We start from the raw sequence: 13508 nt of genomic DNA on the forward strand, positions 1-13508 counted from the left end.
ACATTACTTTTGCTTTTTAAAGACTTTATTATTTTTAATCTATTTATTTCTATTTCTGCCTATACCCATTTTCTTTCTTTCTTAAGCCTACATACATTGTTAAACACACTGGAATCTGCTTAGAGTTTTTTTTTTTTTTCCAAATCTGGACCTCTTTTACTGCTTATCTTTTAACCTTTTTTGACCTCACCAGCTAACTGTAGACTGTTAAGCTACACCTGGATCCTCAGTGTACTCCAGCAACTGACTCCACCCACTCTCAGGTGGGGTTGTGAAAGCCAGACCCAAAGCTTGCAACCAGGTAGGAGGCACATGACCAGGAACTGTGTTCAACCTTCCTGGAGCTCTAGAATGCCAACGCTTGCATTATGGCAGGTATTTTTACTTCATTTTTTGTTCCTACTTAGAAAACTGGCTGCTCGGGCTGGAGAGATGGCTCAGTGGTTAAGAGCATTGCCTGCTCTTCCAAAGGTCCTGAGTTCAATTCCCAGCAACCACATGGTGGCTCACAACCATCTGTAAAGATGTCTGGCGCCCTCATCTGGCCTTCAGGCATACAGACAGAATATTGTATACATAATAAGTAAATAAATAAATATTTAAAAAAAAAAAAGAAAACTGGCTGCTCAAAGACTCACCAGCAGACACAAACTCTTAAAGGAGCCATGTTTTTTTTTTTTAAGCTTTCTCAGGCTCTAGATGGATATGTCAAAATACAGTGCAATGTTTTACTCTTTTGTCTTTTGTTCTTTGGGGAGGTCCACCATCCAGTTCCCAAATAAATCACACACACAAAGTCGTATTGTTTATTATAAATGCCAGGCCTTAGCTTGGCTTGTTTCTAGGCAGCTTTTATTAAATTATTCCATCTATTTTTTGCCTCCGGGCTTTTTCCTTTTCTTCTGTGTATCTTACTTTCACTCTGACTCCATGGCTGGCCCCTGGCATCCTTCTCTCCTTGTTCTCCCATTGCTCCTCTTCTTCCTCATTTCTCCTTCTATTTATGGGAAGATCTTCCCAGAATATGCCTGTCAGCCCCATCCCTCCTTTCCCCTGCCTTGCTATTGGCCATTCAGCTATTAGACCATCAAGTGTTTTAGATGGGCAAAGAACCACAGCTTCGCAGAGTTTTAAAAAAAAATGTCGCATAAACAAAAGCAACGCACCTTAAAATAATATTCCCCAAAAGTCACTCAAAGAAATTTACCTTCATAGGTAAGCTGATGATTCTTTTTCCTGTCACAGATTTTTCTTCTTTTTATTTTTTGGAGATTATAATTTAATTGCACTACTTCTGTCTTCCCTTTCCTCTCTCCAAATATTCCTATACACCCCTCCCCACTCTGCTACAAATTCATGGCCAATTTTTCACTAATTGTTGTTGCATGCATATTTGTACATGTATATACATATTCCTAAATATAATCTGTTCAATCAATATAATTTCACTTGTATGTATGTTTTCAGGGTTGACCATTTGGTGCTGGACAACCAATTGGTGTGTTCTTCTTAGGGAAGACCACTTCTCCTGCTTCTAGATTTTCTCAATTGCCTACAGTTTGTGTAGAGTTGAGGCCTCTTGGGTTTTCCCCGATCCAGTTTAACGTGTTCATTGGTGTGCTTGTTAGCTCAGGTTTAGGCAGTCACGTTGGTGACATTTTATGGGTGTAGCTTCTGACGTTACTAGAAGGCACCATCTCAGACCAAATCCCCCCATCCTCAGACTTATAGTCTTTCTGCTCCTTCTTTCACAATAGCCCCTGAGCCTTGGGCACAGGAGGGTGTTGTATATGTATCTATTGGGACTAGGCTCCACAACTCTATATGTTGGTTGGCTGTGGTTTTCTGTAGTGGTCTCCATTAGTTGCAAAGAGAAATCTTCTTGACGAGGGGTGAAGACTACACTTATCTGCAGCTATAGGGACAAATAGATTGTTGTTAGGGATTATGATGGTTTAGTAAACTAGTGGTTGTAGATTCTCCAATAATCATTTCAGCTAGCACTGAATAGTTACCTAGGCTTTCGGTACCAGGGCATGGTTTTCCTCTTGCTGAGCAGTTCTCAATTCCAGTCCGAGAGCTGCTGGTTACAGCCAAGGGATGCATGCTACTGCTGCATCCTTAGGGTTGCCATGCCATGCTGGTTGTTATGTGGTTCATAGACGTCACATTTGAATATGACTACTGGTTACTTCCTTCCTTTGGAAGCTTGCACAGCACCTTCTAAACAAAACATGTCAGAATCAGAAAGACAGACACCACATGGTTCACTAGTTTGTGTGTGTGTGTGTGTGTCTGTCTGTCTGTCAGTTACAAAACTAGAAATGAATGGGGAGGAAGAGGTCTTTAGGAAGGTGGAAAACAAAGAAGGTAATGGAAAATATGACATAGGAGAGCAGAAACAGGGACTGGCTGGGAAAAGAACGGAAGTGGGGGAATTGGGAGAACAAGAAGGGGAGAATAAATGAGAACAAAATATGACACACATGAATGAGCCATGCTGTAACTATTACTGTGTATGCTAGCCTAAACATTTAGTAATAGTTTCAATGATATCATCCAAGACCTTAAGTGAAGCACACACACACACACACATGCCCATGCACACACACATGCGCACACACCTAGCATGAGTGTGTTGTGGTGAAGATCCAGTCCAGGAGCCAGGATGAAGCTAAAGTCATTATCTAGTTATCTAGGAAGTACTTAGAACCGTGATCCAATGTGTACGAAACCCTGCGTTTGTTCTCAACACTGCACACCTGTAATCCCAACCCTTGGGAAGTAGAGGCAGTAGGATCCAAGTTCAAGGTCAACCTCAGGTACCTACCAGCAGGCCAGGTTTGGTGTCACAAGGTGAGACAAAAGAAAACAGGACCAACAGGACCAGGATAGCTCTGTCTTTGGTATCCTTGGGTCCTTGCTCTTCTGTTTTTCTTTTAAGTATATTTCAAAGCCAACTACATCTCCATAAATCCCCCTTTGATAAATCCCACTTTGACCGCTGCAGTCCGAACTTCTGCCATCATCTGTGTTGCTCCAGAGATTAAGTAATCAGTTTGGGAGTGTTCACACAGCTGCTCGCCCCTGCCCACCACGATCTGAAATAGCGTGCATGGAGTCCATTCCTGGTTGGGCTTTTCCTTCCTAGCACTTTTCATGGGTGCAACTGTGTACCTGTGTGTGTGTGGGGGGTCTTGTTTTGGGGTACTGAACCTAAGGCCTTGTACTTCCTAGGTAGGTGCTCTATCATTGAGCTGTATCATCATATATATTTATCTTTTATTTATGCAAACTGGGTTGTCTTGAAAAGCAGCAAGCACTCTTTAACCATGGCGCCTTCTCTCCAGAACTCCCCTTTTGTAACTTTTAAAAACGCTTTTCATTTTTATTAAAAGGGTTTGTTATGTATATGCATGTTTTGGCTGCATGTCTATGTACCGCAGACATGCAGTTCCCACAGATGCCAGAAGAGAGTATTGGATCCTCTGGAGTAGGAATTGCAGACCGCTGTGAGTTGCCTGCTGTGAGTACTGGAAACCAGACCCGGGTCCTCAGCTAGAGCAACAGGTGCTCTTAATGCCTGAGCCCTCTCTGCAGCCCCCAAGTGGTGTGTCTACTTGAGTTTACACGTACTCTATGTGTACAGAGCCCACCCAAGAGGCTATGTGATCCCTGGAACTGGAGCCACAGGCGGTTGTGAGCCACCATGTAGGTGCTGGCAATGAAACTCCCATCCCCTTCAAGAGCAACAAGTACTCTTAGCCACTGAGCCATCTCTCCAGCCCCAGCTCCGGAGTGACTGGAACTGCAATACGTCCCCAGGTATAGCACTATTTTCTGAAACTTAAACTAATCTTTGTTACTCATTATACTAGAATCTTCTTAAAACATTGGACACCACAGAGAGGCTGGCAGGATGACAGCTTGTTGTCCTGTAAATGTCTCTTGCTCTAAAAAAACCACGCAATCTTATTAAAGGAAAAGTACAAAACTGAATAAAGCCAAAAATAAAAGAGCCCTTTCTCCTTCCCACCACCCCCACATCCCTAACTCCCTGCCATGGGAGGTGAGGTGTGGCTATGTATAGCCCGTCAGACATTCTCTGAAGTGATGATCTTTTCATAGTGTGTTTAGAGGGGAAAAAAAAAAATCAGTTCTACTTCCTGTTTCTTAGCTTGCTTGTCTCCACACTGGATGGCCTTTTGGAGGTACAGGCATTGAACTGCACCCTGTTCTATGGGCAGATTTCCTATGCAGCGAGGCTCCTACAGGGACTGTGGTCTTCAGCCCTGCTACTTTGAATACGAAAAGCTTAGCCCCAAAACCATCCATTTAATTTGCAAAGGGATCCTTATGGGGAGGGGAAATTTTGCCGTTTGTAAGGCTGGTGGCCAGGTACCACGTGCCTCTCACTTAAGGGAACCTTGAATCTCCTCTGGGAACAATGAGGTCCCAAGTGGAACTGGACAATGGCCAGTCCCAGAGACCTGGGAAGCAGAGGTGCAGCTAGGTTGGAGTCTTACAGGGCAAGCCCACAGTCCCGGCAGAGCATGGTTAGGCAGGTTTTCCATTTCCTTCAGGCCTTTAGTTGTTAACACTGAGAAGTAGAACCCAAGTTGGTGTATGTCTGGGAAGAGCGCCACCTAGGAAGACAGACTCTTGGTACAGACTAGTGACTGTGTGTCTCCAGTGGGGCAATGCCATCACATGGAACATGCAGGTCCCACCAAGACCTGTATTTGCTGAAGGATTATTTGTTAATTCACGTTTTTAATGGGTCACAGTTCTGATGTCTATGGACAGGTGTTTTTGCTTGAGTGTGCAATGTCCAGCAGAAGCTCATGCGTCTGAACTCTTAGCCACTCTGCCCGTGGTGCTGTTTGGGCAGATTGTGGACCCTTGAACAGGCTGAGCCTCTCTGGAGGAAGTGGATAGATGGGGAAGGAGGCTACGGGGTATAACCTGGCCCTGCTTCCATCTGAAGCTCTCTGCTTCCTTATTGCCCATGTGATGGAACCAGCGCCTTATACTCCACTGCCCAGGGGTGAGCCATTCCTTCTTCACAGCCATGGTGTACCGTACCTCTTGACCCACGAGCCAGAATCCTTCCTACCTCAAGAAGTGTTTCAGGCCCTTTATTACAGTGACGAGAAGCAGTAAATGCAGCGAGAGAATGAATAGAGGCGCTCTTACGGGATGGAAGATGTAATGGCACTGGAAGGAGCTGAGGGATCTTAAACCACGGTTGACAGAAGAACAGAATGGTATGTGTGTGTGAGACCACGTGAAGACCTGCAACGTGTTTGATCCACGTGACTGGTGGCAGAATCACCAGCATTCTGTTACTGATGACTTCAGAGCAACAAGAAGGGAAGGACTTCCGGATGGGGCCGTATTGGAAACCTTTATCTTCATCTGTGAAAACTCTCTCTCTCTCTCTCTCTCTCTCTCTCTCTCTCTCTTTCTCTCTCTCTCTCCCCTCCCTTCTTTCCTTCCTTCCTTCCTTCCTTCCTTTAACTTAGAGTCATCCCCTTTTCCTGTTCTGTTTTGTTTTTCACTCAGCTTGAATTTTACAATATTGTATATGTCTACACACACACTAAGTGTGTATATATATATATATATATGACAAGATGTTTCTTTTTTAGTGTGTGCCTTAGTTACTCTTCAGTTGCTGTAAAGAGATTTCATGATCAATGTAACTTATAGAATATAGCATTTAATTGGGGATTTACTTATAGTTTCAGAGGGTTAATCCATTATCATCATGGCAGGAAGCATGGCAATAGGCAGGCAGTCACGGTGCTGGAGTAGTAGCTGAGAGCTCATACCTGATCCACAAATTGCAGGGAGAAAAAGAGAGAGAGAGAGAGAGAGAGAGAGAGAGAGAGAGAGAATATGAAAGTGGGCCTGGTGTGGGCTTTTGAAACCTAAAAGCTCACCTCCTCCAAGAAGGCCACACCTCCAAATCGTTTCCAAACAGTTCCACTAACTGGGGACCAAGCACTGAAACAGATGAGCTTCTGGGGGGCCATTCTCATTTAAACCACCGCAGTGTGTGCAGTGTCTGTATGTGTGCAGGTGTGCTCACCTGTGCATGCATCTATGGAGATCAGAGGTCAACACTGGGTGTCTTCTGCTGTTGCTCTGAACCTTACTATTTGAGACAGCATCTGTCACGGAACCTGAAATCACTGCTTAGCCTAGACTGGTTGGCCAGTGAGCCTCTAGGCTCCCCAGTCTCCACCCTTCGGTACTGGGTTTACAGACACACATTCTTGAGTCCAGCTTCTTTATGGGTGCTATGGTCTGTACTTAGGTCCTCATGCTCGTCAGCTCAACAGGGTATTTTATTATACATATCTGCTGTAAAAGGATGTTCACAAACAAGTTGGTTACTATGTCCATAACTCTACATCGTTATCCTTTATTTTACCTGCTAGAAAACTGCAGATCTGTTCTCATAGCAACGTTCAAGTGCAGGACTCATCATTGTTGATGACAGTCACCATGTTGTACAATGGGTCTCAGAACTCACTCGTGCTGCCCAACTGAAGCTTTGGTGTCTCATTCTTTTTCCCCATCCCCTGGCATCCACCATTCTGTTCCTTGCTTCTTTGGTTTTTCAGATTCCATACATAAATGTTATGAAAACACTGTCTTTCTGTGCATGGTTTATTCCTCTGAGATAGTGTCCTACAGATTCATGTACAGTCACAAGGAGCAGGATTTCCTTCTTTGAGGCTCAGTAGTATTCCAGGGTGCATAAATACCGTGTTCCCATTACCCATCTGGAAATGGGTTCAGGTTGGTTCAACTTTGTAGCTACTCTAGATAATACTGCAGGAAGAGGGGGATGCATTTATCTCTTTGATAGTCAGATTTCATTCTTTTTGGCACAGTTCTATTTTTAAGTCTTTCTTGAGGGACCTACATACTATTTTCCAAAATAGCACCATCATTTTAAACTCTTCCATCTCTGCACATGGGTTTCTGTCTCTTCAATGTTTGTCTTCGTTCTCACCAATGCTTGTCTTCTGTGTTTTTGAAACCAGCTGTTCTAACAGATGTTCGGTAATGCTAAGTGTGATTTCTATATACCTGCCAACCACTTGAGTGTCTTCTTTGGAGAAATATCTACCCAGTTCTTTTGAACATTTCAAAAAATTTAAAACTGCATTATCCCTTTTAAGACAGGGTCTTTCAATATAGCCCAGACTGAGGTCAAGCTTGCAGTCCTGCGTCTGCCTCTGAGTGCTTGGTGGCATTACAGGCACACATTGTAACCCCAACTCTCAGTCCATTTGTTTTGAATCATATGATTTTTTTGGGGGGGCTATTGAGTTGACTTCCTTAGGAGTCCTGGATGTTAGCTCCTTGCCAGATACACACCATGCCGGAGACTGTTCTTCGTGCTGTTTTCTTCCTCTGCAAGTGTTTTTAGCTTGCTTGCTTTCTGCATAGGCCGGTACCGTACAAAACTCATGGCCCATTGATCTAGTTTGGTGTTTGTTGTTTTGCTTTGGAGCTGTGTCACAAAAGTCCTAAAATATCAACTTTCCCCTGTGTTTTCCTCTATGAACTAGGGTCTACAGTTTCAGGCCTTTAATCTATTTTGAGTTCCTTTTGAATAGAATGTGAGAAAAAGGTCTGATTTCTTTCTTCTGCAAGTGGACATCCAGCTTCTCACACAGTGTTCTGAAGGGACTGTTTTGTCGTTGTGTTCCCTTGGCAGCTCTGCTGAGATCAACTGTCCACAAGTACAGGTGGACTCTGTTCTAGTCTACTGGCCTGAATACCCAGTCCAATTCCAGCACACAGTGCTTTGATTACCGGAGCTCTGTGGCACACTTAGAAATCAAATAGTGAAAGACCTCTAGCTTTTTTATTTGGGAGCAAAGAAATTTTGCCTTATATAGTATTTCTGTGGTTCCATTTGAATGTTAGGATTTTTTTTTTTGGTTTCTATGAAAGAATGGTACTGTTTTTTTTTTTTTTTCCTGAGACAGGGTCTCATTCTAAAAACAAGACCAACCTCAAACACAGAGGTTGATCTGCCTCTGCCTCACAAGGGTTGGGATTAAAGGTGTGTGTTGCCACACCTGCGGCCATTAAATTTTTGATAGGGGTTACATACAATCTATAGATTGAGAGTTATGAAGATTTTAGCATTTAGCAACATTAATTCTTTTTTAAAGATTTGTTTGCTTGATTGTTTGTTTGTCTATTATATATACAGTATTCTGTCTGCATTCCTCTCTGCCTGCCAGAAGAGGGCACCAGATCTCATTACAAACGGTTGTGAGCCACCATACGGTTGCTGGGAACTAAACTCAGGACCTCTGGAAGAGCAGTCAGTGCTCTTAACCTCTGAGCCATCTCTCCAGTCCCACAACATTAATTCTTTTAGCCCCAACGTAGAGAACACTTCCCCAGTCATTTGTGTCTTCTTTCATTAGTGCTCTATGGCTTTTAGTTGACAAATGTTTACCCTCTTGATTAACCTTATCCCTGAGTATTTCCGTGCTACAGTTCTGGGATTGTTTTCTTGATTTCTTTGTTCAGTTGTTTGTTGTTACTGTATAGAAATATTACCAATTCTGTCTCTGTGTTTATGTATGTATTCATGTGAATCAATGTGTGTAGATACATGTGCACATGTGTGTGTGTGTGTGTGTGTGCATGTGGAGGCCAGAGATTGGAGGCAGGTATATTCTTCTAATGATCCTCACCTTAAATTTTGGGACAGGGTCTCTCGTTGAACCCAGAGCTTACTGATCTGGCTAGACTGACTAAGCAAGCCCAGGGGATCTTCTTGTCTCTGTCTCCCCAGTGCTGGGATGACAGGCGTGCACCAATGTACTCAAGTCTTATGAGGTTGTTCAGTATCCACAGTCAGGCACCCATGCTACACGGCAAGCACTTTACCTACCAAGTCATATCTGCAGCCATAAGTTTTGTATGTTGGGTTTATAGTCTCGCAACTTTACTGAATTGGCTTATCAGCTTTTGAATCTTAAAAAAAAATTATTTATTTGTGTGTGTGTGTGTGTGTGTGTGTGTGTGTGTGTGTGTGAATGTGCCAGAAGGCTGGGGGTGTAGCTCTGTTGATAGGTTTCCTGATTAGTGAACACCAATTCCTGGGTTCAACCCCCAGCATAAATATGGTAAGGAGCAGCACTTGGGAGGTGGAAGCAGTAGAATCGGGTGTTCAAGGTCATCCACCGCCACATAGCAACCTTCAGGTCATCCTGGGTGATGTTTGGAAAGGAGTGGAGCCTCTAGGCTAATGGCTCAGTGGATAAAGCGCAAACTTGAGGTCCAAACCCCACATAATGCCTGGTGGCTGTGGTGACCCACATAGAATCCTGAGGCTCAGGAGGCCGAGACTGGAGATCCCTGGAACAAGCTGACTGGATACTAGCCTCATTGGTAGACTCTGGATTTGACTGAGAGACTGCTTCATAAACACTGGAGAATGACTGAGGAAGACTCCTGATGTCAACCCCAGCTGCCTCACCCCACCAAATACATAAAGAATGGAATTCTGATACATGCCACAACACAACTGGACAGTAAAGACAGTGTGTTAAATGAAGTGTCAGACACAAAGGGACAAATACTGGGTGGATCTACTTATGTGTGGGGTCACAAGTAACCAGATTTTTAAAAAATTTTCATTCACTATTTTAAATTTATTTATTTTTATGTGCATTGGATTTTACCTGCATGTATGTCTGTGTGCGGGTGTCAGGTCCCCTAGAACTGGAGCTACAGATAGTAAGCCACGATGTGGGTGCTGAGAATTGAACCCAGGTCCTCTGCAAGAGCAATCAGAACTCTTAAAAAACAGAAAACAGAATGGTGCCTGTGGACAAAAGGGACAGAAGTTACAGTTTGAGAGGTGAAGTTCCATTTAAAAAGATGAAAGACCTCTGGAGCCAGGTGTGGTGGTATACACTTGTAATTTTGGCATATCAGGGACAGGGGCGGGATGATCACCACAAGTTCGAGGCCAGTCTGGTCTACATAAGTTCCAGGCCAGCTCTCTGGGACTACTACATAGGGTACATACATATATCCTGCTTCAGAAAAAGAATGCTCTGGAGAAGAACTGTGTTGATGGCTGCCCAACACTAATATATTAACACCACTGCATTGCCGTTGAAAAGGTTTAGGTGATGAGGGAGTGTCTAAGTGTATTTGTCACCATATAAATGAATGAATGAAGAAGGAGAACTCGTAAAAATGGCAGTGTAAGGAACTTCGGTGTAAGTCTGTCCACACATAGAATGCATTAAAAAAATTTTAAAGTCTGTCCTTCCATAAAAACCAATGGAAAAATCTAGTAAAAACCATTAGAATTAAGTTTTTCAGAACTCTGGAAACCAAGGTCTTAAAGGAACAAAAAGAATGCCTAGAAAAAAACCAGCCAGCCCACAGGAAGGTTAGCTCTGTGGTGTCTTAACTGATCCAAGTGCTGTCCCTACTTTCAAAGAATTATGGGAACCAAGAAAGAATGATCTGCACACAAGGGACCTACATGTGGCGCTAGGGATGAACCCAGGCTCAGCCACTGAGCCGCACTCCCCGGACCAACTATCTATTTCCAGAATAGTCAAAGAACTAGATATAGAAAAAGAAATGATGGGAACAGTAAGAGAACAGACAGGCAATATTAATAGCTAAAGAGCTCGAGTATAAAAACGGACCCAGATAGGAACTGGGAGCTGAAAAGCATAATCACCATCCTCCCAAAAGATTCTAGAAAGCATTTCAGGAGCCGGCTAGAAGAGAGGGAACGATTGTTAATCTAAATCAATCAAGATTAGCAGGCCTGAGAAACAAAGACAAATGAACGGGGATGCCAAGAGCACATCAACATACATGAAATGCAGAGAGAGAGATAAAGGGGCAGAAGTAGGGTAACAATGGCCGGAAAAGCCCCAGATATGATGAAAATGTGACTCCATGCAGACAAGAGCCCAAGAAACTTAAGTCAGATAAATATGAATAATTCCATTATTCCCAGGAGCCCCAGAGTAAAAACGCCCTCTTGTAAGAGGAGGTTGAACGGTGGCAATATTACATGCATGTCCAAACATGTGTGTCCATACATGTACTATTAGCCAGCTTTATAAAGAAACGAAGCATTGATACACACAGTAACTTGGGCAGCATTGAAATCACCATTCCATATAAAAGACATCAGACACCAAAGGCTGCCAAGCACACGCTCCAGCTCAGATGAGGATTCAACGGAGAGAAATGCATAGAGATGCGGGGTAGCCTGGAGGTTGCCAGGTCAGAGAAATCATGGGAATGGCATTGTAAATAGCCAGAAAACCTTGAAATATTTCTGGAAAAAAATTCAAACTGTTGAATTCCAAAGTCAAACTAACAAACTACTACAAACTTGATATTAGTTCAAGTATCCGTGTATTCTCTAATTAATCCAAAAACATAACCATGATTTTTTTCACTTTTTTGCAAATTATTTACAATGTTTAGTTTGGAAATTGATATTTTTAAAAAGATTTTATTTGTTTATTTATTGTGCATACAACATTCTGCCTTCATGTCTGCCCACATGCCAGAAAAGGGCACCAGATCTCATTACAGATGGTCGTGAGCCACCATGTGGTTGCTGGGAATTGAACTCATGACCTCTGGAAGAGCAGCCAGTGCTCTTAACCATTAAGCCATCTCTCCAGCCCCTGGAAATTGATATTTTGAGTTAGTTGAACTAGTAGGCTGTATATTCTTGTTTTTAGTGCTGGAAGCTGCTGAATAAATCTCTTTTCTGTGAAGGAGAAAGTGAGTCTTTGATTTTTCTTGTGAAATGACTGGTTGATTGGTAATGACTGCCTATTCTGAGAAGTATTCTACAGAGGGAAGTTTAGATCAGGGGAAGGGTACAGTGTTAGATTAGTCATGTCTGTTGTGAGTAGTCTATGGAGGGAGTTCAGGTTGGGGTAAGGGTGCAGTGTTAGATTGGTGATGTCTGCTGTGAGTAGTCTATGGAGGGAGTTCAGGTTGGGGTAAGGGTGTGGTGTTAGATTAGTGATGTCTTCTATGAGTATGGCACTAAAGAGCTGATTATTTGCTAGGTCAGCAATTATTATTTTCTTTTATCAGATATAGTGGAGAGTAAAGGAAATAACAGACTCCATTTCCCAAACACCTCATCTTTGGGGTGATCCGTGGCCTCTTGGCTTCACAAACATAATCAAAGAGGAATCAATGAGATTTCCCTCAAAAGTATCGGACTTTTCCAAAAAAGTTCTGCTTTTGATTAAAGTTCATGGTTTGACAAGTAACTGCTCTACTCTCCTCCTCTGAGTAACCCCCAAACTCGCTGGCTCACCAGGCTAGACTTGGATGAAATCCTTTCTTCTGGCTGCTGCTAGGCTCTCTGTTTGGGGTGAATAGAAACAGACTCCTCAAGAAAAGGTCACTTAACAGTCACTGCCCCCTTGAGAGTCCCATTTCCTGTCTCTGCTCCTGCCCCTGATAGAAGCAGTCATAGCCTGGCAGGGAAACTCACGGAGTTGGCTCACCATCTCTGGGCTGGGAGCATCTGGGTTCACTCTTCCCCTGCCAACCCCCAGGTGGATGACTGGGGAAGTAACCAATCTGGGCCATCGTGTCCTTCTCTGGGGAGCATTTCCTTTGTTCTTCCAGGGAAATGAGAAAATGCCCAGGAAATGTCCCGAGGTCTTTCAGCAGCAAACTACTGATAGATCAGTCCTCATGTCCAAACCCCCTCCCCAGAGGACATCAGGGACGAGTGGGAGACAGTCACCACTTTTTAGATTCCCATTCCATTTCCCCAAACCTCTCTATGGTCGCTGTTGCCCACCAAGTGAATCTCTCCTGAGAGCCCATGCCGGCAGGCCACCAGCCCTCTCTGTTTCTATCTTACGATGACGTTGTCAATTCTCATCCAGTCTTAGCAGTTGTAGGAACCTAGGCTTCTCTCAGCAACTGGAGAGCAGAACCCACCAGGCTACATGGTTTCCTAGGTCTATCCAGTAGATTATCTTGGACCCACAAGCTGAGATCATGGAGGAAGAAAACTAGGCTCCATCTCCAAGAAACCAACCTGGCAGTACGAGGGACTGGAGACGCACTCGGTCTGTAAGGCAGCTTGTCTAAGTGGAGGCAGATGATGGGTGGGAGGTAGCCGTGGCTACAACCAAGGACCTTGTCATCTTGCACAGGGGAGGCTTTGTAGCCATACCCAGAAGGCATCTTCCAGAATAACCTCATCGAGGCCAGGTTTCACCCTGTTTCTCTTAAATCCAAATGTTTGCTGAGAGATGCCGTGGTAACCATGATGCCACAATGGAACATTCTTCCCAAGGCGCAGAAGAAACTCCATTGCAGAGCTCTCCTGCATAAGGCCACAGTGAGTTCGTTTCTTCGTTAGTGGGAACAGTTCAGGGAAGGACTCGCAGCACCATGCTAAGAGCAAAAGGAACATGGTGACTTAGAACTGTGCA

The sequence above is a fragment of the Microtus oregoni genome, unplaced genomic scaffold (genome assembly GCF_018167655.1).
Source record: "Microtus oregoni isolate MIOR12 unplaced genomic scaffold, Mior012 000004F_ref0000308, whole genome shotgun sequence".
NCBI lineage: Eukaryota > Metazoa > Chordata > Mammalia > Rodentia > Cricetidae > Microtus > Microtus oregoni.